General features: G+C 35.2%; 1 long non-coding RNA gene across 1 annotated transcript; it reads left to right on the top strand.

Annotated features, from left to right (window-relative positions):
• Positions 1-38: 38 nt before the first annotated feature.
• Positions 39-12,140, top strand: LOC130595500 (uncharacterized). Its single transcript, XR_008971333.1, has 2 exons — positions 39-151; positions 11,938-12,140. It is a non-coding gene; the product is annotated as an uncharacterized LOC130595500 (long non-coding RNA).
• The last annotated feature ends 12,460 nt before the right edge of the window (positions 12,141-24,600 follow it).

The following is a 24,600-nucleotide window of genomic DNA, read 5'->3' as shown; positions in this document are numbered from 1 at the left end:
GGTCGGCGGTTTTTTTGATTGGATCTGCTTCTAGATTGCTCCCCTGTGCCATGCCTGCTGCATCTGTCTTGTAGCACTGTCCTGTTCACGTCTTGTGTTCAGAACGTGTATAGATGAAAGGACATGTTCACTTCTTTAGAGTGGAAGGCAGGTTGCGGTTAAAGGAGAGGTGATTGGTGAACTAGCACTGGATCACTGATATTAATGTGCAGTTTCTGTTACTAGTTTTCATTTTCAGGCTGGCCTTTAAGTCGTTTATGAAACTCCTTCAAGTGTTTGTCTTTTGAAGGAACGTAAGTAGTTGATAGTTTACAGTGTATTAAGGTACAAATGCTGTGAAATAACAGCCTTTTTGGATTTCATATTTGCTTATTTATATGAGAGAGAAGCTGCCAGTGTTAAATTTTAGAGTAGATGTTCCTTGCCGCATAATTTATAAGCCTGATTATCTATGACAGAGCTGCAGTTTAGTCTGAAGTTATTGTGCTGGTAGTAGAGAAACAGGACTTCTCTTTGTCAAGATAGTAAACTTTTAACATTTCTAAATCTGGAGTAATACAGATTTTGGGGTTTGTGAGGGGTTCTTTTTGGTTTGGGGTTTGAGTTGGTTTGTTTGTTTGTTTTTGAGTTAATATGCTGGAGGGGAAAACTCGACTGTAATTCCTGAGTATACTTTAGTGTCTTATTGCTTCTTTTGCTTCTTTATTGCACACTTTAAAGCAATGTTTGTATAACTTTGTTTGCTCTGCTGCATTGAATGTACTCTTTTTTTTCTGCTATATGTGTTGCAACTTGTTTTTTAATGCAGGCACTTCAAACAAATGGACCCTTATGAGAAATAAAATGAAAAGTCATCAGACAAAATTATTAAAATAACTTTCTTAATGCCAGATTTTGTCCATCTTTTTGTTCACACTGCTCTAAATTACAAACTAGAAAAATACACGGCAAATATGAGTTCCATACGTGTTCTGTTTTGCTGGGAATCCTCACTGTCTGTTTTTTTCCTCATCGTGTAAGAAATGTTTCATGACTGATTTCACTAAATCGGTGGAATGATTAACTAGATCTCAATGCTGAGAGTTCTGGTTAGAAAGAAGGTAATCTTTTTTTATATGCATAAGAATGAAATAGTCCGATGTCCTTTAAAAAAAAAAGTAACAGCCTCTCCCAAAACTCAATTTGAAGCTGAAAGATTGTGGTATAGTTCTGTATAAAGTCGCTAGTCTTAACTAAATCAGTTTGATGTGCACAGGAAAACAGTTCTTCAGTACTTGATCGTGCTTTCAGTGAGGGTTATTAGCATAACCAAACAACTGTGCATACAGTAAGTGTTCTGCGAGAGCAGTCTTGTCTGTTCTCTATGCTGAAGTGCTGTGTGAACATTCCTGTGCAGTTTGTTTTGAGAGAAATATTTTGACATCTATACTTCGGTATTTTATCACATGGCTTTTTGCAGTACTGTTCTGTGATGTAGCAGTTGGCTCACAAGCACTCTGAAGTGTTCAGTATAGTGGAGTGGGCCACAGGGTCCCTTTTCTGCTTTTAGAGAAAAGTATGATGTAAGAAAATGAACTTAACTGCTTCTGTGAAAAAGCTTCTGTGTAACTGCATGGCAAAAAAAAACCCAAAACAGTTATTGAATTTGCTAAGAATAATTTAGAAAATTAAATTGGCATTGCATCTTTTAATTATTTGGATAGCTATTGAGTTCTCTAAAGCATTTGTTTCTTAGAGATAACTATGATGATTTGCATGCTTACCACAACACAATTGTGGAAAAGTTTATTGTGAGAACCAATGAATAGGAGTACAAGAGGTTTTCTTAACTTATTTTTTTTGTTTCTATTTTTGAATGTAGAACTTATTTACAGTCTGAGAGTAGTAAAATGCAGGTTTGTGAGTGAGTGTTATGAAAGCTACTCATATTTTAGCCATTGACATAGCCATCAGTGCTTCACAGCAGTATTTTCAAAAGTTTATGCAAGGATGGTACAGTGCTCCTTTTTCACTTCCAGAAGTGGACAAAAGGAAAAACATTCTGTGTTATCAATAAAGAAAACATATATCCTGTAGTCCTAACATGTTTTAATCTGAGGGAAAGCCAAAGACCAGTGTAACTTACAGTTGTTCAAAATCATACTGTGGAATCGTAAGGTGCTCGTTATGAGACAGCCATAAACTCTTGAAATTAATGTAACACTTCATCTTTGAAGAATAGCTGAATTCTTACACTTAATGATAAAGTATTCATTCTGAAACCTAACACTTGAAATGGTAACATATCAGTTGTTTAGTGTCCCCTTAAGGCTTGCCGATTAGATCCTTCTAAGCAAGGTGCAATGTAGCGAATGCAAATCACTTCATTGCCTAATAAGTTACAAAGCCAACATCAGAGGAGAAAGTTTTAGACCTACAGTAAGATTTAAGTAAACTAATTTTTACAGCCCTGGAGTAAGAAGGTTGATTCATTTGGTCTGGTTTGTTATTTCTAACAAAGAAGACTCTTTGTTTTCTTGTTTCTGTCTCTTTCAAATATTTTGCGTAGGATACCGCCAGAGGTTGTCACATCAAGTTAGAGAAGGCATAACAGGCAAACAGGTAATTAGCAGTTATTCAGCCACTGCAAACAAGGAAAAGCGGACAGTAATCAGAACTCCTCAGCTCCACAGTTTAAGTGGAATGTCAATGCACTGATTGATGTCAGGGACTTCATTTTCTTCTCCTAGTGATGTGTATTATATACATAGCAAACATATAACGCATCTCTATAACACTAATTAGCCATAAAGAGACAGTTATAAAAAAGTGCTTTGTTAATGTTACCTTTTAATATAGTATAACTGACTGTTGCTGTATTGAAAGGCAAAAATACTTCATTCTCATTTCTCAGGTAATGAAGATGCTGTGATTCTTGTATGTAGTTTTGGAATGCCTTATTTTGTGTCAGTATGAATGGCAGGAGTTACATAAACAGTACAAATAACCAGTGATACACTCTAATAGTTATGCAGTTGTAAAACATCTGGAGGGAAAAAAAAAATCTGGTAGTAGTCTTATAATTTAAAGTTGGCTTTAAATATTATTTACTAAATAATGTTGCTCAACTCTCAACAGAGTGCATTTATTAATGTTAACACAAGCATCCTCTAAGGAACTGAAGTTAAAAAATATATTTTGTAAGAAAATATGCTTTGGACCATTTTAAAGTTACTTTTTTCTTCAAAATTAAGGTCATTGGAGTCTTGTTTGAACAAGCTTCATTTAAACATTAATATGAAATTTTCTGTTTCTTTTGAATTCGAGTCATTTTGGTTAGAGTAATCTGTGTTTGTAAATTTGTAAAATTGCATTATTTTAGACAAGAATGGTTTTAGTCTAAACTTTGAAGAGCTGATTACTGTCTGATTTTGGAGAAATGGTTGCTGAATTCTGTTGTGTTGAATTATTTTAGGTTTGTTTCATAAATGCCTGCAGTGGGGGGTGAGGAAAACATTATTTTTTTCAGTATCAGTCTTTTTATATCTCAGGTTGCTCAACTGAATTGATTTACATTAATATTAAAAGTTATAACAGGAACAAGCTTATGCTTTTTGTAGGTATGGTGTACACTCCCTGCATAGTGCAGCTTTGTTATTAAAAAATATCTTGTGCGAGTGTACATGGCTTGAAGAATATGCATTCCTTTTGGTTTGTTACTTTTAACAGTTGAAACTGTTCTTTCATCAGTTTTGTTCCGGTACCTGTAGATACAGATAGTTTTGAGATTTTATACTTTATTTGTTTCAAAAAAGAAGTAAAAGGTGCTTGTCTATGCAGTAAGTCTTTTTGTTTATAAGTCAAAAGGGATTCTTAGGTTCAAGTCAAGTTCTAATTATCAGTCAGCCCTATTTAGACAGTTTTCTGGTAGTAGCACTAAATGTACTTTGAAATTATAGTGCATTCCCAAAGAGCTTTTCTTTGCTGTTACTTGAGTGTACTGTCCAATAGCAGCATGGGTTAAAAAGAATGTGTCCTTCACAGCTAATGCCAGATTCTTTTCCAACTAGATGTTTCAAAATAGACCATCTCCTTAGTCAAAGAAGTGCAAGTAATGCTGATTTAAAAAACAGCTCATCATCCTCCTCACTTAAGCCAATTTATTTTTGGTTTTGTTGTCCTTGAAACTTCACTGGGTGGTGCTGATTTGTTTGCTTAATTATTCCCATGTGCTCCTGCACAGTACTCTGAGTTGTCATAAGTGGATGACAGCCAGAATGGTTGTCAGTACTAGAAGCATGTTCTGAAAATTTAGATCATGATTTACAGTGAAACAGCTGTTGGTTCTCATTATTTATTAATATTTTTCGACATCTACTTGATACTTTATTATTTAATGTGGATCTTGAAAAAAGTACATTAAATATTTTAAGCAAATACTTTGAGTTTGTTCTTTGCTCTGTTTCTTCACTCCTGTCCTACACTAAGTGTTTTTGTACAGCAGTTTTGAGATGCCTAATTTGTGAAACTTACAAATATGCTTTCCATGTACTGCTTTTGATGCTTTTCATATTGGATTATTCCTCTTGGCTTTCAGTACAAACTGATAATTAATACTTGTTCCTTTTTTTTTTTTTTTTTTTAGTAGAACTTCACTTTTTTGATCTCCTGTATGATTACTAAACATCAGATTTGCATTTACGTTTTTAAGTGAATAACTCTTTGATGTTGTGGACACTTCATTCTTTTTTAATCAAAGAAGAGTCTTTGAGATGTAAATGAAAATTGAAAAGTACAAAATTCTGTTTATAGCATTGCAGGTAGAAGTCTGTAATAGCTCTTGTTTCACTTTTGAATGTAAGTAGTGTGGATTTGTATTAGTCTAGCTGACGAGAGCAGATTCCCTTTGGAAAAGGGAAAACTTGCATCCAGTGATTTGGCTTGGATTTTTTCAAAGAAATATTTGTGCATTTTGGGGGGATGTTTGAATGTAGTTTCATGTTGTTAGATTGAAGAAAAATCAAGTACAGCTGTGCTGTAAATCAAGTATCTTCAAAAGGTAACTGACATCCAGGAAACAAAACAGCCCTCTGAGCAATAACTATGTTCCATTTTTAATGGTACAGTGTGATGCTACCTAATACTGCTGATAAATGTGATGTTAAATACTGGTTTGAATGTGATAGGTTCTTTACACCATTTTGCTGATTATCAATCTCTCTTCCAGTATTATGAACCAAGAAAAGCGCTGGTCTCGATTTGGAAACGCCTTTCCCCACCCCTCTGAAACACAAATTTAAGTTGTAACCACCAGAGGGAGCAAATTGCACGATAAGGACTTTTCACTACGAATGTCTTTGGTTGTCAAGACTCGTAGGCTAGGAGCTAGCCCATGACCTGTTCACGCTCCTCATTTTTGCGTCAGAAAGTAATCCATTTGGAAGGTAACAATGTTAAATTTCAAATATCAGGAACATCGGACATTTTAGTTTATATATATGTAATTATTAAGTTTTATGTTATTACATTCACATTCATTTATAAAAATGTATTAGCAGTTGGTCAAACATTAAACATGTAGGAAAAAATTAAATGGGGTTTACATTTTATTTAAAACATTGAAAGCTTTTCCTGGTTTGTCTTTCATAGGTTACTGAAGACATTGAGTATATTGGTAGGCAACAAATAGAAGAACTTGTAAATCAGAACCTACAGGAAGGTAGTACAATAAAAATACTTATTTACATATTTCCTGCTTTTGTGCAGCGAAACTTTACCAGTCAGCTAGAAGTCTGTTAACTTTTATTTTTACATGCTTACATTGAATAGTCCCATTGAACGTGGTGGCTATTCCCATGGTTTAAGGTAGAGGTTTCTGAATTTAGTTCTTTATATTCACTCATCAGAAGTCTTCCTAGCTCCAGATGGTGTATGAGTCCTTATTGCTGAGCAAACTATGAGCATTGAGAAATAAGTTAAAACTATCTCAAAGACGGAAAACTCTTCAAAAATGAAAGAGGAGGATAGCAAAATTAATTTAAAGCTATGCTCTTGTATAAGGAATTACAGTTGAATGTAATGCTGACCTGGTATGGAGATGGCTTAAAGAGGAAAGAACTTGATGAATGTCTAGAAAATCATTCATTGAATGCAGAAGATGAACAGTGCTCAACTGTTCCCTTTCTCTTAAAACAGAAAGGTTAGACAGGCATTGTCAGATGAACTGTCCAGGCCAAGTTAGTACCAAACAGAAGGAGAAAGTCCTTCCCAGAGTTAGAAGACCATATTGCAGAACACTGTTAGGGTTAAAAAATTTGTACAGGTTCAAAAAGGGACTGGATAAACTAATAGATATTTGTTTTGAACTACTGCAGATAAAGATACTAACTTATAACAGGTATGCAAGACACGGACTACCTAATGCTGAAAGAATACTTCAAGTACATACTTGCTCTGGAGATGTATTTGGAGATTGAATAGTGCTTAGATAGACCTGTAGTCTTACCCATTATGGTTTTTATGATTTGCAGCTACTCTACCCGCTAATGCTGTGTCATAAGACACAAATGGCACTGCTATTAACTGGAAAAATCTGATTTTGCATGCATGATGTGCATTTAGAGTAGATTTCTGTACATCGCTGTATACTTAATGATACCACTCTGACTGTAACATCTGGAAGAACAAGTTTCCCTTACTATCTATAAATATTTATTTTACTGAGGTAAGTAAGGAAACTTGTATATGTATATAGGTGGACTGTTAAATACACAATGGAAAAAATGTCTATGAATGGTTACTCACTTGAATTGTGTCAGTAGTTGAAGTAAGTTTGTGGAACTTACTAAGACAGCTAGATGTCGTAGACCTGCTGTAGCTTCATGTAGCTTCATTGTGACCCCATTTTAGTTTCTCCAAGAGCGTGTTCACACACAATCTCTGTTTTCACAATTCCTCTACTTTTAGAGCAAGTCAAGGATTACAGTGCCGCCTATAGCAACTGTGTGCTTTTAACCAGGTCAAGTTATATACAGATACTTGCCAAGTATCCTCCCTGAAAGCTGAGACCAGTAATAAACAGAAAAGCTTTCAAAAAATTTCATTACTTCTTTACTTCTAGGCTTCTGCTTGTAAATTCAGTCTTCAGCAATTTCCAGTTGACTTTCTTCCCCACTGCTCAGAGACTCTTCATCCATCCTGCAGCTATTTGTTTTTGTTTCCTGACTAAACCTCTTCCTCTCATTTCCTCTCTAGCTCCTGTGGATTCTAAACCACATGGTTGAGTACAGAATAACTGGAAATGAACTCCCCAGTTTAGGATTTATGCCTTATTTTTTCTGTATTGGTAAACAGGACTATTACAATTTACTTTCTTGTCCTTTTTTCTGTATCTTTACTTTCTCTGGAATTAAATTGTGGTAGTATACAAACTAATTATCTAATGTAAGGGCTCTTGGGTAGTCCAAGCTCCTTCAGAGCAGCACTTATTCTTGAGTTGGTGTGTACTTCATTGTTATAACATACTACAGGATGGAGAATCTTTATAAATCATATGGATTAACAAATAATTTAAGAAACTGCTGGTTTAGGTACTCTTTAAAGTCAATGTACAGTATCATGTTGTAGTTTAATAAGAAGGAAGTAAATCCCTGTGTAAGTTAGCTTTAGCTGTAACTTCTATATCAGAAGGGGTTAATTTGTCCAAATTATGAATTAATAGCAAAAGGAGTGTTTGGATCCATTCTAGAAACATCGTAAAGTGTGTGGCTTATGTGATTCTGATTCTGTGATTAGACAAATTTGTGGGCAAAACAAAATACGATGGCAAAACATTCCTGTACTTTCTTGTAATTGTTAGTTTGTTCTGCCCTTTTTCTACCACAACAGACATGAACAGAGGAGAAGAAACAAAGTTCAGAAACTGTTTTATAAAAAGCCCAAACAAACAAACAAAACAAAACCAAAAACCAAAAATGGAAAGCAAGTCTTCATCAGTGTCTTCTTTACAGTTAGTTTGTGAAGTGATACTTGATACTCATCAGATACTCAGTATTTGGGTACCAGATTGATCTGAATCTGAAGATACAATTATCTAATCTACTTTCATTATTGGTATCTTGGCCATGCACGGTTCTAACTCTCTTCAAGGTTCAGAAAAGTGCTTTTGTTTGTAGGGAGGCTGACATCAATCCTGAAGCATTGAAAACAAGAGAGATTTTATCAATAACTGGATGACAGGAGTGTGATTAGTTCCACTGGTGCAAACCTTACTTAAAAAAAAACCAAACAACCCTAAATTACAAACCTGGTTGATAAAGTTCATTAAATGTTTTTAAGACTACAAATGTGTTATTAAGAGATCATAGTTTGGTAAAAATTGTCATGTATCAGTAGTCATAAATCATACATTAAATTTACTAAGATTTTGATAAAAATTAGTCCTTAAAATAACTGTCACTAAATGGATAGATTGTTATCACACAGAAACACTCTTAGTGAAATTAATAGGCCTGAATATTTTAAAGTAATTTGAAATTTCAGTAATTTTTTTTTTCCCTCAGTTATCTGAAAGTAAGCTAAAATCATTAGTGAGAAAAATCTGCTGGGTAATGGCATTCATACATAATGGTGCAGATCTTTTCATAACTTTGTTTTGAAAATGTACATTTGCAGACATTAAAAACTCATGCTTAAAAAAGGAGGGGTATATATCTGCAAAATATAACTGTGTTCTAGCCAGTGACTTTGAAAAGAGTTTAGAGGTCAAATAACTGTAATGACAGAGTAAAAATGGCTAATGCCGTATGGGTACACCTTTCTGCTCTTTTGCACTGAAACAGTTCAGTGGCTACACTTTTGTAAGTGTCCAATGGAATCACAGTAAGCGATCCAAATCACTCCAGTTTTGGATTGTTTCGTAGCCTGAAAAAACTTGATGGATTCATTTCTAAGGTGTGTGGAACCTTTGAATTACCTCTTACAAACTTATGAGCCATACAGAAAAACAGCACCCCACTTCCCCTGCTGCCCATTTCCCCTTTTCTCTCCCATTATGAGAGAGACACGCCATTTGAGAACCTGTCAGAATAATGTGTACAATTCTAGTTGCCTATGTTCAAGAAAGGTTAGCACAGAAGAGAACTGGTGCACCAGAATGCATGGAATTGCTGGTTGTGAGAACAGACATCTCTTCTGAGCAGAAACTAAGAGCAGGGAGCAGTTGTGGTCAAGAGGGATTTACTGAGGAGGTTGAAGGTGGCTGCAACTTCCCCTTCCCACCTTTAGCATTGCTTGTTGAAGGACATGCTCTTAGACACGTGATGGGGGAACAGCTATGCAGCTCTTCCATAGTTGCTTTATTTAAGTGAAGCAGGAAGAAAAACCCAGACAAGGAAAGACTGATTTAGATTAAAAGGCAGCATTTGTGCAAGAACAAATGTCTGTGAACATGTTCCAAGTTCATACACATGACTTGTCAGCTTTAAACCTTGTCAGAGCAAGGTTTTAGAGCAATTTGATGGAAGGGTTTGTATGATATACTTGCTTATGATAATAAGGTATTGGACTTAATGTTCTGGGGATCTCCTGAAGCGCAAGGTTTTGATGAAAGCTTGCATCTATGAGAAGTTGTTTCAAATTTTTTATAACTGATTACAATCAAAGTTTATTCCCTTGCCTCTTAGAATTCTGGAGTCTGTTAAGGCTCTGCTTTTTCCTCTATGGATTCTTACGGAGACCTGTAAGGATTGTGGAAATTGCTAATTTATTTTTCTTGAAGTTTTTAAGAAAACTATTGGAAGTGAAAGGAACATGCTCTGTAGTAGAAGTGTCCAAATCCATGACTGTACCATTTTTGTAGTAACTTTTGTTACAGCTATAATAGGCAATAGCTTAAAAGAAGCAGATAAAGTCTGGGTTGGGTTCTGAATGCCACTCTCCTTATCCTGAAAGAACACATGGGGGAAGATGCCTTTCCCCCCTCCCCCCACAAAGTCCTCTAAACTCTGACAGGCTGCCAGTGCTGAGCTCTACCTGTTCTTAAGTATTTGTTAATTATGTGGGTTTTGGAGGTTTTAGAAAATCAAGTTTTCCCCCTCCATTAACTGGAAATTCAAGAAAGCATCCTCCTTCAAGAAAATACTTAAGCACATGCTCATTCACCATTCAGATATTAAAATGCAGGTGAATCGCTATGCCTGTGAGATAGTCAACTGTAGATCTTGCTTGAAAGCCATGTAGTTGCTATGTTCAATTAAAATGAAGTTTTGCTTCATTTGGAGGGGAAAGAGAGCAACCTTTCACATACATTTTTATAAAATACATACATATACACACACAATTTTATTGAATGGCTTTTTGTCTTCTGTCAGCTAATTTTGACCTAGATGTACTTTTCTTTCTAGATTAAAAAGAGAAACTACATCCTTTGATGTCAGGTAAACTCATGCATGCTTTACGGGGGGGGGGGGGGGCTGATGAAGGAAGTGCTTTCCTGTAGCACCTGTTTTCTCAGCTGATAAATTCTTCTTGATGCAGGTGGTAACAAGTTGTATATTTTTAAGGTTTGTCAGGATCCTCATCTGTTAGGATTTTAAGTTCAGAACTGTGGGAAATGGTTCTATGATGTTTTAGGGTTTCTTAGTGCATCTTAGTTGATGGTTCTTTTAATAGCTATAATGTTAAATCAGATAACTTGGTTAATCTGTCAGAATTGGAAATGTGTTCTAAAAAGGGTATAGGTTATTAAAAATTTCTGATGCAATAAACATTTACTCCTTTAAATGTTCTGCAATTCATGCTAGATGGTTTTATTTTAATGTGCCAGGAAATATAAATACAGAAATAGCTACTGGAATTTGATGGCTCACTAACACACAAACTTACTGAATGGGTTAAAGCAGTTGAGCTTGATGCCAAATATTGTGAGTATCTGTCTATGATGGTATTCATGTATGATGGAATTGATTACGTTGATGTTTAGCAGATTCTGATAGCACATTTTGACATGTTTTCTAAAAAATATGTATTGTCTGCACTGTGTTAGGAAACTGGGTACTTGTAGATACTATTAATATTTTTTCATGCAAGTTCTTTTGGCTACATGATTACAAATAATGAAGACTGAGTTAAGGGTAATTATGTTTTTTAAAAGTTTAATAGATGAAATAATGGGAAGAAAATTAAGTAGTTATAGTTATTTAAAAGCCCAGTGCAGAACTGGATTAGGATTTGTAGCAGAATAATAAAACCAAATAGAGAAACTTGTATCTTTTGCTGCAGTTATGTGAAGATCACTTCTGTAACTGGAATAAAGGCCTTGTCTTTTCCAAGATGCATAGAAATCTTGTCCATACTCAGTAACTCTGGGATGTTCTGGACACATTAGGGTTATTGCATGTGCATAGATTAAGGCTAGAGAATTTAGGCTGTAATTCTGATGTGTGGGTTGTGTGTTGAATTTATGCTGCATATCCTGTATGGCTCATCTACTTGTGCTCCATACGTCTGGCCCATCTACTAACAGGGATAGTAGGTATCTGATAATCCAGTGAAAAGAGAAAAATTAAGTGAAATGATTTTGCAAAAAAACCCTTTAATTTACTGTACTAGAAAATGGCAGATGGTAATTTCTAAGGTTATTTTATTTATGCAGAGAAAAAATATTTATGGATGTTTTAAAGTACAACAGAGGAAGGAGGATGAGCAATAACATAATTATTTTACTTCCAAAAATTCACTCCAGTAAAAAAATACGGATTTGTTTACAGCCAAAAGATACTGCAGTTTTGGCCTGATAAGTAGTTTCTTCTCAAATAAGCCACAAACTAGGTTAATCTGTTGGTGCTAGTCAGAAAGATTTATTGTCAGAGCTTTGAGGAAATTTATGCAAAGACCATAAAGGTTAAGGAAAAAAAAAAAAGTTTTTGAAACCAGCCTTGCTCTTGCATTCTCTCTCAGCATGCAGGATCCAAGGAACCAACCATTCCAAAATACTTTTGTCTTGAACAGCTGCAAGAAGAATTTAACTGTTACTGAAGAAGGTATTAGCAGTATAAATGCTTCCAGCTGTTGCAGTTTACAACTTTAAGTAGTTTAACTTCTCTTATTTTGAAGTAGCTCTGTTTATAGAGGGATACCACATTAAATATTTCAGGAATTTAGTATTTAGTCTTTGTTTTAACTTATATGTGACAAATTATACTGACTTTAATCTCTGACTTTTTTTATCTTTTCTGAATTCAGTTTTCCTGTTCTTTTATATGTTTATATAGCGAGGAATTTAGTTCACAATTTAGGTGCTACCTTCTTTATTTCCTACTTTGAAGAGATTTGGATTAACTGAAATTAGAAGCATTTTACGTATATTAGTTAACAGTACAAATTATGTGATCCAAATCCAATGAGAAATTTATTATAACTTGCAAAATTTTACTCACAGTTATTAAGGCTAGATACTATAATACTTTAAACAAAATAAACCATTTCCCCCTTAGGTGTCCTTAAAGCGAAGCCCTGGGGAAAAACTTTACAATGTAATTGAAAAGTAACATTTTTATTAGATACTGCATCTACCATGCTGATTTTCGTAGACTAGAAGACTTCTCACGCGTTCCTTATGGACAGAACTGTATATCCCATGAGACACTGTGAGCCCTTGTGCTGAGCTGCCACAGTTTATCATGACAGATGACGCAAGGGTTAGCAAAGGCAGTGGCACTAAAGAAGTATGGACATCGTTCCATTTAAACTGTTTCTGGTTTGGGGAAAAAACTGTGTTTTCTTTAAATGTTGAACTTTTCAGTTGCAATTAGAAATTTATGAAGAAACCTGACATTTCTTTGAAATAATTTTGTTGTTGAAATTCTGGCTTGACTTTCTTCAACAAACCAACTGATAGGAACTTCTATCTTTTCCTTCATTAAGAAGCCTTATAGCTCCTCTTTCAGTTAGTCCTTTAAAGAATTTGATATCATGATGAAATGTTCCACCCCTAGAAGAGTTGCCCTAAAAATTAGTTATTCAGAATGTTTTATTTCTGTCATGTGCATCCAGTTTAAATTTATCAACATTCAACTTCCTGGAATTGTTTCTTGGTATACCTGTATCTCCTTCTTTAGGACTACATACTAAATATGTTCCTGTTATGCAGATAGTGATAGGCTATCAGTAACACTGTATTTATAATGTTAAATTGACTTCAGCCTGTCTAGAATGAAAATTTTCTTGTCAGTTTTTATTGCAACTCTTCTAAAGCTTTCTATCTAAATTAATAAGGTTTTTTAAAATAATTTTTTTTATAGCACTCTGTCTTTATGCCAAGATTAGCAATGAAATTATTGATTCTTAAATGCTTTCATGTAGAGGATGAGTTTATTCTGTGATTTATTAGCTTTTGAGGTCTATTTTGTAGAGATTTTTCTGTAGTTCCCTGCCAGTTTTTGTGTTTTTCTTTATTACTGCTGTAGGGTCGGAAAAAAATTGTGTAGGTTCCCAAATCATACAATGAACTCAGACAGAAATAAGGCCTGTGATAACAAGTGGTATAAACAACTGACACAAATATTGATAATGAGGTGTAAACAACTGACATAAAATATATTGATAATACGAGGTACCTGTTTCTCAATTCTTGCCTTTGTAGCATGCCTTTGTAGCATGGTGACCTTTTGAAAACTCATTTCCTGAATAACTGTTTCCAGTTATTATCATTATAGGCATTATGAAATTATTTTAGACTATTTTTGTAAGCATATGTACCCACATAGGTGCTGCACTATCAGTGACAGTTGTGCACAGGGCTTTTCATTGGGTGCTTACTTGAGTAGATGTAGATTTAAAATACTCTAATAATTCCAAAGAAATGTATGATTGCACATGCAGATGCCAGAAGCAGCAGCTAGCTGAGTCACCTACTCATTTGTTGAATATCTTATGAGTAAACTGCCAGGTAAAAGAGGTAGCTGAAATGTTTCAGTAGGTGGCAGAAAAACACTAGTGTTGCAATGAAGAAAAATGTTGCTTTACCTATGTAACCAGAACCTGACATCTCTGCCTTTATATTTTAGTTTTGATCTTCTTTCTCTTCTTTGAGCTGTAGATCCCTTGTCCAGACTTACATCTTGATGTTTTTCTGTCTTGACAACAACCTTTTCTTATACTGCTGTATTACTGTTCTCCAGTTAGTTCAAAATCTGCCATCAGAGGAAACTTTTCAAGTGCTTTGATGCAAAGTAGACAGCTTCTCTTTCCTGGTGCTCAGAGAAGATTTAGAGCTGGTGAAATGAGAAAGTGTTGACACCACATGTGAGAACCCTTCATGTGATACAGATGTTCCTCTCGGATACTGTGACTATAATTTGGAGGAGTTATTTTGCTGGTTTGTATGTTGGTTTTGTTTGTTTGTTTTGATGGTGTTTTTTTATTTATTTACTAGACGTCATTTTTGTATCAGTTTAAAAAGATGAACTCTGAGTTTAGGACTCTCAAGTCTTTGATCTGCAAAGCACCTTCTTTCATCCAACAGTGTTTATTAGTTCAAAGTGCAAAGCTGTATGAAGATGATGCATCTGACTTCCAAGGGCTTTGGAAATGATTCAACTGCATCAGCATTGTGCTGCATTTTGAGCTGAGAAAACTGGCTAGATCCATACTAGCATGTGAGGAAGCAGTTTTGGTATCTATACCTGCAGCACTGTTAGTTGTTACTTTTTCTATCTGCCAACAAATAGTTTTAATTTTGTGTTTTCAATTCTATCATCTTTCTTTGCATTTTGATAGGACATGTTTTAAGTGTTGCAGTGGCTACTCATATGAGAAAGAATTGTGTTGGCTAAGTTACAATTCTGTTCTCAGCTCCTCTGGAGAAATTGAAAGTAATACAAAATAAATAGAAAGTGATCCTATAGTGTTCACAAAAATCTGTAGGAGGTTTGGTTGTTATAAAAGCAGGGTGATGAGATTTTAAATTTTCAGAGTAATGATATTCTACAGTGTCCAGTAGTACATTGTAACAACTGCAGTGGGTATTTATTGTTTGTGAGTACTCTTTGTGTCTTTTTATGCCTTAGAGCTGATGTGAAAACAGGCCTCCACTTTGTTACTGTGATTCCAAAATAGCCTTTTCCCAAAACTTTTTAAGGAAACACTTCTTTTGTCCATTTTGTGACTACAATGAAAGGTGGGGTCATGTTTCTCTCATGCTGAGGAGAGCATGAAGGCCCGAAGGAGGAATTGAAATGAAGCTTGTCTGAGCAACACAAAGAGTTCAGCAAATAGAAGGTTCAGTCACAGTACTTGAACTATTCAAGCTCCAAGCTTCTTCATTCAGACATAGCTGATGTCTATCATGAGAATGTACACTATAGGAAGTTTGGGAGAAAAGAGTGAATTAAGGGGTATTTGGAATGTAGCTCTGTTTGCAGTAAAGTATTTCATTGGCTTGTTTACAGATTCCTTTTATTTAAATTACCTTTGTTAATTTGAATAGGATCATGGAAAGTGAATTGCAGAATACTGGAGGTCTTGACATCATAGAACAGAATCGAGACTCTTAGGGACATTAAGTCCAACTGTAAAGCTAGCACTACCAAGTTAATTTAATTTTACAAGTTCCTTAGATTTTAATGTTTAAATGCACATTCAAAGATTTCTGTTCCATTTCTCTGAAACTAGAAGACTAGCAAAAGACTGTTTCCCAAGATGATTTGTTACAGGATGTGTCATCCTGGGCAGAGTCTGCTACTGTTCTTTCCTTGGTGTCCTTTTTCAGAATTTTGGAGTAGAACCCTTTGAGGAAGATGTAAACAATTATTATTTCTTTTTATTTCATATGATATACTTTGAATCAAATGGATTTAGTACCTTAAATACCATCTCTTATACTACGATAAAGTGATTTTATGTAATACTGACCTATGCACAAAAATACATAGTTGTAGAGCATTTCATGTGACTATACTACAAAATTTACTTGGACACAGCTTCAATAAGGCACTTATTTCCTATAGAAGTGTGTGATGGACATAATTTTAAAGATAATACATTTTTAACTTGTTGCAAAAACCAAACGTCAACTATCACCCACTGAAAATAGTTTAAAATAAAATTTAAATAATAGAAATTGAATATCAGGTTTTAAGAATTGCAAAATAGGATGGATTAGTGCCTTGGAGCACCCAATGCTATTTACCTACATGATTTTCTTCTGTAATTGGGCTTTGAAGTTACATATCAAAGTAATTGGCATGTTCTAGTTTATAGGATGCTAAAAAGAAAGAGTTCTTCAAAGAGCATGTATTTTAAAAAGAAATGTAAAGCACAATTTCCAAGCAGAAGAAATAATAATTTGTGGTTTCAACAATGAAGAAAGAGGAGTTTTAGTAATGAAATACATTAAAGGTGCTGAATCCACCACAAGAGGTAGTAGATGTTTATTCTAACTTAAGTAAGTACGAGTTTATTTTTTAGCATCCAATTAAGAAAAACCCCAGAACTTGTGAAATTAGTCTTGACTCACGATTTAACACTGTAATTGATAACTTGCTGGTGCTGGCTATAGAAGGTAATCAGTAGAGTGTAATTTTTATCATAATTCCTGTAGATGGTTTTTAAATAAGGTGGATTGCGCTTCATTCACTACTATTTATTACGTGCATGCTTTATTTACATATATTTTATTTTTTGTAGTTCTTGTTTTCTTGACTTGTATCTTTAATACCTTATGGATCAAAAACACTGGATGAAAATTAGGTTGATATTTAGAGCACATAAGAAGTGAAAATTGTGTAATAAAGGTAAATGAGGTGGGAGATTACTGAAACAATCTGGTTTAAGTTCATTTAAATTCTTGCAAAGTAATTATTTGCTTTACAGAGAGGAAAAAAGTAAAATCCTTAATTGCTAGCTAAATACACAGTGCATGATTTGCTCTGATAGTCAAACCTGTGTATGGAAATAAACATATAATGCAGTTCCAGGAGAGTTTTCAAGCTGAATTACACAAATCCTAGCAACTCTTTCCTCAAAGAGCTCTGCAGAAAGTGCATGGGGCAGAGGAAGAAGGAGATTCTGTTAAAAAAAACAGTATTTTGTATCTAGGAGAGGAATAGTGTTACAGAGAGGGGACAGAATTTCTGGCAAACAGTTTATTCCTTATGCATATAGTATTACATCAGTTTGACTCTGTGAAATAGGAACAACATGCAGGACTCTTGTGTAAATACTTTACGTATTTTGGGGAAAAAAAACATGGGTGTGTTTGGGAATGTCTGTTTTAAAAGCAATTCTTTAATTCAGTAAATGTTCATATTTTTACTTCTGTGCCTAAGAAAAGCATACAGCATATAAAGTGCTTAGCAGGATCAAATATACATCTGTTACAGCAAAAATGTATTAAAAAGTAACTTCTTTATTGTATCAAGTCTAGGAAAGTCCTCTGCTTTCTGCATTTAGTTGGATCTGCTAAGTGGAAGGTGCAAGAAATCCTGTCACAGACACTCATTGACTAATTTGCATTAAGAGATATTGCTTCCTTACCACCATTAGTATTTGGCTTAAACCTTGAATGATTTCATTAGCTACATAAATGCTTAATCTCTTCAAAATCCTGCTAAGCTCTTGCCCTCATTGAAAGCTGTGATAATTTGTTCTAGTTAATTCTGTATTTAAATACATGGCCTTTCAGTTCCACCTTCTTTTTCTTAATAACAGGGAAATGAAAAGAACACAAATTTTACCCTGTCTGTCCTATTATTTTGCTCTCCTCTGCTGTTTACTCTTTCTCGATTCTTCTTTAAGCAACACCACTTTCTTTTTCAGTTTGTCAGTGTAGTCACAGCAATTGCATGTGAGGTAAAATCAGATAGTTGTGGAAGTTGGTGCCTTTAATCACGTTTTCCCAACATACAGTACTGTTTATGACACAGCTATAATTTGTGCTGTATTCTTTCTAATATGAAACACTTTGATCTATTCAGAGTTGTCCCTCACCCTGTCTCAAAGGAAAGAGAACAATTTGTAAAAGGCCACAAAAGAAAGCGCTGCTTTAAAATCTATGTTATACAGTCTTACTGCAAGTATGTAAGAAAATAGCCTTTTTGCTTTCTTTTCCTCTGGAAGCATACATCATTGCTGAATTGTGTAGATTATGGGGGGAAAAGTGGGACTTGCCTAATGCTGGAAAAATTCTTTTGGAATCTCTTAATTGGGACTGTATTGCAAGGAAATATATTACAAACAGTTCCACACATTACCCCAGTAAGCATGTTGACTGTTTTGTCAATGGGGACAGTGTATGACCGTGGAGTTAAATCAATGGGGAGATAAGAATGTTTTCTTGTTAAATATAAACCAGTGCATGTACTAAAGTAAGCATCAACACAAATATATAAACAGGGAATGGCTTATGGAAACAAACAAAAGAGGCTGCATTCTCAAAGTGAAGGTGGTGATGAAAAGCGCTTCCAAGCTACTTTTGTATTCTCACAATCTAGCTGATGAAGGAAGTGGAAAAAATTCTTGATGTAGCCGTTGTGGTTTTTCCTAGGTGTAGTGCTGAATGTTTGCTACCTTTTTACCAGCTGGTTCTCCTAAGTCTTAGGAGACTTTACAGGACTTACAATGATCTTGGTATTGAGGGAGGATCCCTTTAGAGCACACAATCTGAACGTAGGTATAGAAGCCTGGTAACGACTGGTAGAGGAACATGTTTCCCAGTAGGATCTTACCCTGTTTTCACATCTGTCATTTAGCAGGCTTTTGGGTGCATACCTACACACCCATTCCTTCATCTGTCAATGAGGATAGTCTTCTAGGTATTCATAATCTCTGCTAGAAGGTTATGGAATATCCAAGTCCTTGGAGATTGTCCTTATTGTGCCACAGTGAACAAGCACTAAGATAAGATATGAGCATGGACTTATGATGCAAGTCCAGAAGCATAGAACTGCTCTTCAAAATACAGGCACTTTCTCTGGAAAGTCAGTCTTTGTGGCATTACTGAACAATTTCATCATCTGAAGATCTGCAGTGATGCCATCTGGAGTGCCATTTACCCTCCTGCAAAATCTACACATCTGAACATATTGCAACACTTAGCAAAACACGACGGCTGCCAGTGTTCTAAAAACAAACAAACCAACTACGAAAATCTGTAAGTAACAGTTGATAGGTGATTGGAATGCAAGCATGCATAGAGATGACCTCTGTTCAAAAGGGTAAACCAGAACACCGTTTGGCAAAGTCTGTCACAACTTTATGCTGACGGTAGGTGGATTCACAGTTCGCCCACTTCTTGTGCTGTGGAGTCCCATTAATAAATCTGCAGGTCAAACTGAAAGGAGAGTAGGTCTTTGGGCTTCAGTGTTGGAACATCCATAGTCTGTGCCAGTGTGTCAATACACATACAATAATTTTCAGTTACTTCTATTGTCTGATTTTCTGTAAATTTCTGAGTAATGCTTTACATATCTTTGTTTTCTTAATATTGATAAGGATACCTAGATACCTGAAGGTGCATAGAAAAAGGTGTTTAAGCAGAAAATAATTCTTGGCAAGAGCTTGGTTACCAGATAAACTGATTGAGTCCATAAAAGGCATTGCACATGTACTAGAGCATCTTTTATATATGTTTTAACTATATGTTTTATCTAGGGAGTAGTTACTGATAAAGCTATGTAACACTAGAGTATTTCATTTGGAAGGGACCTACATCAGCTAGATAAGGAATGAAAACTAGGAAATGAAGCTTTTTGGTTGCAAAATGCAGTGAGGTTATAGCACATCTTTTCAGTACCGAAAGAAATAAATATGTTGTTTCAAGAAGATTCTGTTATCTGCAGAATAAATTATAAATTGTCATTATAGTAGCTGAAAATCTAGTAGTTAATGGCTGACTAGCATGAAAAAAAACCCTGACTAGATATAGCCTTAGAGTGGTCTTATAAATGATGTATAGAATATACATACTTTGAGCGCTTTAGTGGGTTATTCTGTGGCATTAGTTTTTTTCCTTCTGCTGTTTCAGGAGAGTAAATTCAAATGTTTAAATAGCTTTGGAGTGTATACAGCAGCTAATAGGTATGATGATTTAACTGACTTGCAGTGATGAATATGAAATTATGTACTTAATCTTAGGTTTGCAGTTTTAACACCAGTATGTCTTCCTTAAGTCTCCATTCTTCTCTTGGTAGAACTGGCAGCAGAAGCCCACATCCTTTGCTGCACTGAAAATATTGAAATCTGTTTAATTATTCAGTTATAAGTTGGTTGGGGTTTTGGTTTTACTTAATGTTTAGTAGCAAATGCTTTCCTTTGTCAGAATGCATGTCTTGTTTATTGAAGTTATAGACATTTTTTTACGTAACATTACAGGGACAAAACAAAATGTGTAATGTAAACTTCATGAAAGCATGCGCTTGTGCCACAACTTCTAAAATGTCATTGTAATGGGACTAAAAATATGTGTATTTTGCCGTTTTTGCTTTAGTTGGCGTTTTAGAAAAATTGCTGTTGACAACCCTGTAATAAAATAAGACTAACTGGGCACTCATGTTCAGTCAGATAAGGCCTTATCTACTCAAGAGACTTTGCTTCCTGTGAACATCCAGAATGTAGAGGTAATAATTTATTAAAGGAGGATGGCTACATTACTTTCTGGCTTGTATATTGTTAACAGCAGTATTACAGTTGAAGAAAGTCTATTTTTGGTGATGCATCAATAACTAAAATGTTAACTTTAAATTTAATTTTTTAAGCTAAATTTACAATGCAGGAAGAATATAAATATCCTCATATTTAATGCAGATAATGAACCTGGGTCATGGGAAGCAGAGATGACAAGAAAAGCTTTATGTACAAACACAAAAAGCCTCAGACTTGCAATTTAAAATCTGAAGCAGAGACTTGTACTGAAATATTTAAGTGAAAAAGTAGCTGGCAGTCTTTGTACTTGTTAGAGACTCATCAAGGTCAGGGGTAGTTCTTATTCTGTAATTATAGTAAAAAAAGATAGATATAAAAACTTGAGATTTCAAAGAGACAGTCTAGACAGACGTGGTATTTGCTGGCCTAAGGGTGAGGACAAAACTTTCCAGATCCAAAGTACAATGCATTGTACAAGAACATTGTCCTTGTTCCTCAGGGGGACAGAGCAGAGCTTGCTCTCCTTCTAGACCCTCTGCAAGGGTTTTCACAAGGAGTTATTCCAAAGTGGATTGCTGCAAGATAACAGATCTCAACTTCATTTTCTAATTTTTTCAGAGGAATTAAATTCTATGTAACCTACTGTAATTTTTGGAGCTCTATCCATAATTGCACAGCCTCATAACAAATGTGAAATGTGCACATTATGAGGAAGAACTAGAATTTATTTTAGTAAGGAGCAGTTATCAGAAACTGTAAGCAACTAAAACTACTTCTAGGATACATCACAATTTTATGTAGCATGACTGAGTATTCACAACTATTGTAAATACCCTCAGTGGTTGCAGCTGTTGACAAAAGGCTTGTCCCCCATCTCCTAATGATTTCTACTATGATATTCCCAGTATCACTGGGGTTTTTTTTGGTTTTTAATGAGAACAAGATGAATTTGCGCCCCTGATCTTGAACTACTACAGTTCTTTTGTTCTTGATTTCTTTGTTACAGATGTGCACTAGACTTATTGTTGAAGTATACAATGTCTAGCATGTGCTGTGGGTGCAATTAGTTTTAAAGCCCCTTCCTGCATGATTTCCTTCCTGTTGGGTTTTGGGGTTTTTTTGTGTTTTGTTTTTAATTGTGAAGTCATGGTGTTCCTGAAGCTTATTATAGTGTCACAAAGGGTGCGGAGACACAAGAAAATCCTTACCTCTTCAGCCCATACCCAGGGATGATTCAAGACAGACTAGGGTCAGTTTACATGTTTTAACACACCCACCCCTGAAAGCATAACAATCAAGACTTCTTACTCAAAACTAGTTTTATTTTAAAAAATAAGTCGAATGCATAGCACTCACAAAGATTCCATTGGTTGGACATTTTGCATTTAGGAGCACCATTCTTATTCATGCCATAAAAACCACATTTTGGTTCTAACAGTAAGAACAGCGTATTTTTAAATACGCTGATAAAGCCCTTTTAAATAATATATTGAAACTGTTCAGTGTACATTTTCTCTGTAGACATTATGCAGCTGTAGTGTCAGAAAAAACTTAGACTAAGTAATAAATTAAAAACAAACAGCATGTAGTGGATCTTTTTACAGTTGACCCAATGTCTTAAAATAGTCAAATAAAAAAATACCCCATTAAATGTAAATTTGCAGTATTAACTAACTGAATACACCCCCGCCCATTATAATTCCAGTGTTAAGTATTAGTTATATTTTTAAATATCAAATGCCTATGGGATAAATTTACTAATACTCAAAAAAAAAAAAAAAGCCTATACTGCTGTGCCACAAATAAAGATGACAAGTTAGCTGATTTAAAGATCTTACAGAAAAGATTGCTACAGGCATCTGCTGTTATTTCAAGTTGTGGTCTATTACAAGACTGTACATTCATAGCATCAGAGGTAGTTAAGAGCATTTAGGACTTGGATATAGCATTGCAACAAAATGAAACCCAGAGAAAGAAGTCCCTTTCCCTCTTAAATGGGTAACAATGCTGAATAAAAAACATGGCATCTTATGAGGTGGTAGGTCTCTACTGAACACTACTCTCAGACATGGGCAAATATTCATTAAAAGATGGAGAGAGGAGAGAAAAACAAAACCAAGAACACCACAACCAAACCAACTTGCACTTTATTTAAGAATTGACCCCACTATGCCTATTTCAAAGTTGATTCTGTAACATAAGGCAGAGGATCATCTCTTTCATTCACCCCCCTGACTTGCGCATACATGCTACAAAAGCCCACCACAAAAATTGGGATTTATGCAAAAAAGCCCAACCAAACCAAATCAAGAGAAACAGGATTTCTTCTCCTCCACAATGTATAGGTTTTTGTAGCATGTTATCATTCAGCCCAAGAAAGAATGAATGCAGCTGTCTTCCCTCCACTCTGAACATTATGGAAGGCCCTTCTTCTGTGATAAATATTGATAATGTTATCTTAATTGCCCCTGCTTTCAAAACAGTCTCTATAAGATTCACAATACTTCAGGGTCATTAGATGGCATACAATTTTAAGTGCTGCCACTAAGACAGGCCAGAAGGTGGTAAAAGAACAAATAAACAAAAAAAGCCTCAAGTCCACAAACTATAAAGATATTTTAAAGTAGTAAGAATCCTGTCACCCATACCCCTCTCTCCCATATTCCACCACAGGAGAAAGTCAGGTATCTTCTTGTATTTAAAGAAAAATAAACACAAAAACAAACAACCCAAAACCAACCCTCCATTAATATCACCATTTTCATCCAATAGTTGGATGAGTGAAGCTTTCTACCCTCTGACTACCCACTCCACAGGAGATAGTGTAAGTCCATAAAGTTACATAATTAGCACCTTAATTGTGATAAAGCAGTTCACTCTGCAATATATTTTTGATCCACCCATTTAGAAGAGTAAATCTCTGCATTTTCTCCTAGAACTGCAACATAGTAGAAGAAAAAGTTGCCCCACTATTACCTGAGAATTTTCCTCCACTGTAAGCCTGGAAGTACATTTAACTGTACTTTTTTTGTACGAGTGATACCATCAGTACAACTGGAGGATGCTCTCTGTTGATTAATAATACATGTGTGTTTGTGTATACACAGAGTAATCGCAGCCACTGTAGTAGTTCTGGTACAGTACAAGTTCAGCTGAAACTCTCTTTTCTTCAGTTATTCAGTAGCACACTGCTGGGCAGTAGCTTACATCTACATTCTGTGAATACTAACATATCCCTTTGGTACTCCTGCATATAGATGCCCTGAAGAAAAGCCACTCCACCTGCTATAGTGTCTTCCCTCTTTACCTTTCTCCCTTCAAGTTATACCCAATTAAGTATACAAACCAGCAGCACAGAGTAATGAACAGAAAATTCCCTGAGTTAGTATGAAAGAGTTACTTTAAACTTAAAAAGGACAGGGAAAAGAAAAGAAGCAAAAATATAGTGTCTATCCTGTGAGGTACAAAACTTAAGAACTAGCCAAAATACCAGTTAACTCAAATGCCTTAGCCTAAAGCAAATATCCAACACATATGCTGAAAAAGGGGCAAGAATAGAGAGTTAGCCAGATGAGATCTGTTTCCTCCTGTGGTTCCCATGTATCTGGAGAAACCTGGCATTCAATGGATTCTGAAGTTTCAGTAAACTGTTAATACTGTATGGTGGTATTACATAAATGTCTTCAAAATAATACTGCGTATCTCCTTCATTAAAAGGTAAGTCTATAGTTAATCCACAGCTATTTTTGACTAGTATTTCAAAGATGTGCGTCAGAAGCACCGAGTATTCCGAGTGCCAGAGTAAGAACTTATTACCCCCAGGTATACACGTTCTTTTTGGAGGGTGTTCTGTGTGCTTGTAGCAAGTCTGTATTTGACCTATGGTACTGCTTGTCAATCCAGTTGCCTTTTTTCCTAGAAAGACACTCTTTTATTTGATTTGTTGCCCTCAAACTTATTTGAGGGTTAACAAAAAAAAAA

Source organism: Pezoporus wallicus, unplaced genomic scaffold, assembly GCF_028554395.1.
Source record: "Pezoporus wallicus isolate ANWC-B61680 ecotype Strahan unplaced genomic scaffold, APGP_CSIRO_Pwel_v1 contig_6787, whole genome shotgun sequence".
NCBI lineage: Eukaryota > Metazoa > Chordata > Aves > Psittaciformes > Psittacidae > Pezoporus > Pezoporus wallicus.
Note: the sequence above shows the minus strand (reverse complement) of the source record. Positions and strands in the feature narration are given on the sequence as shown.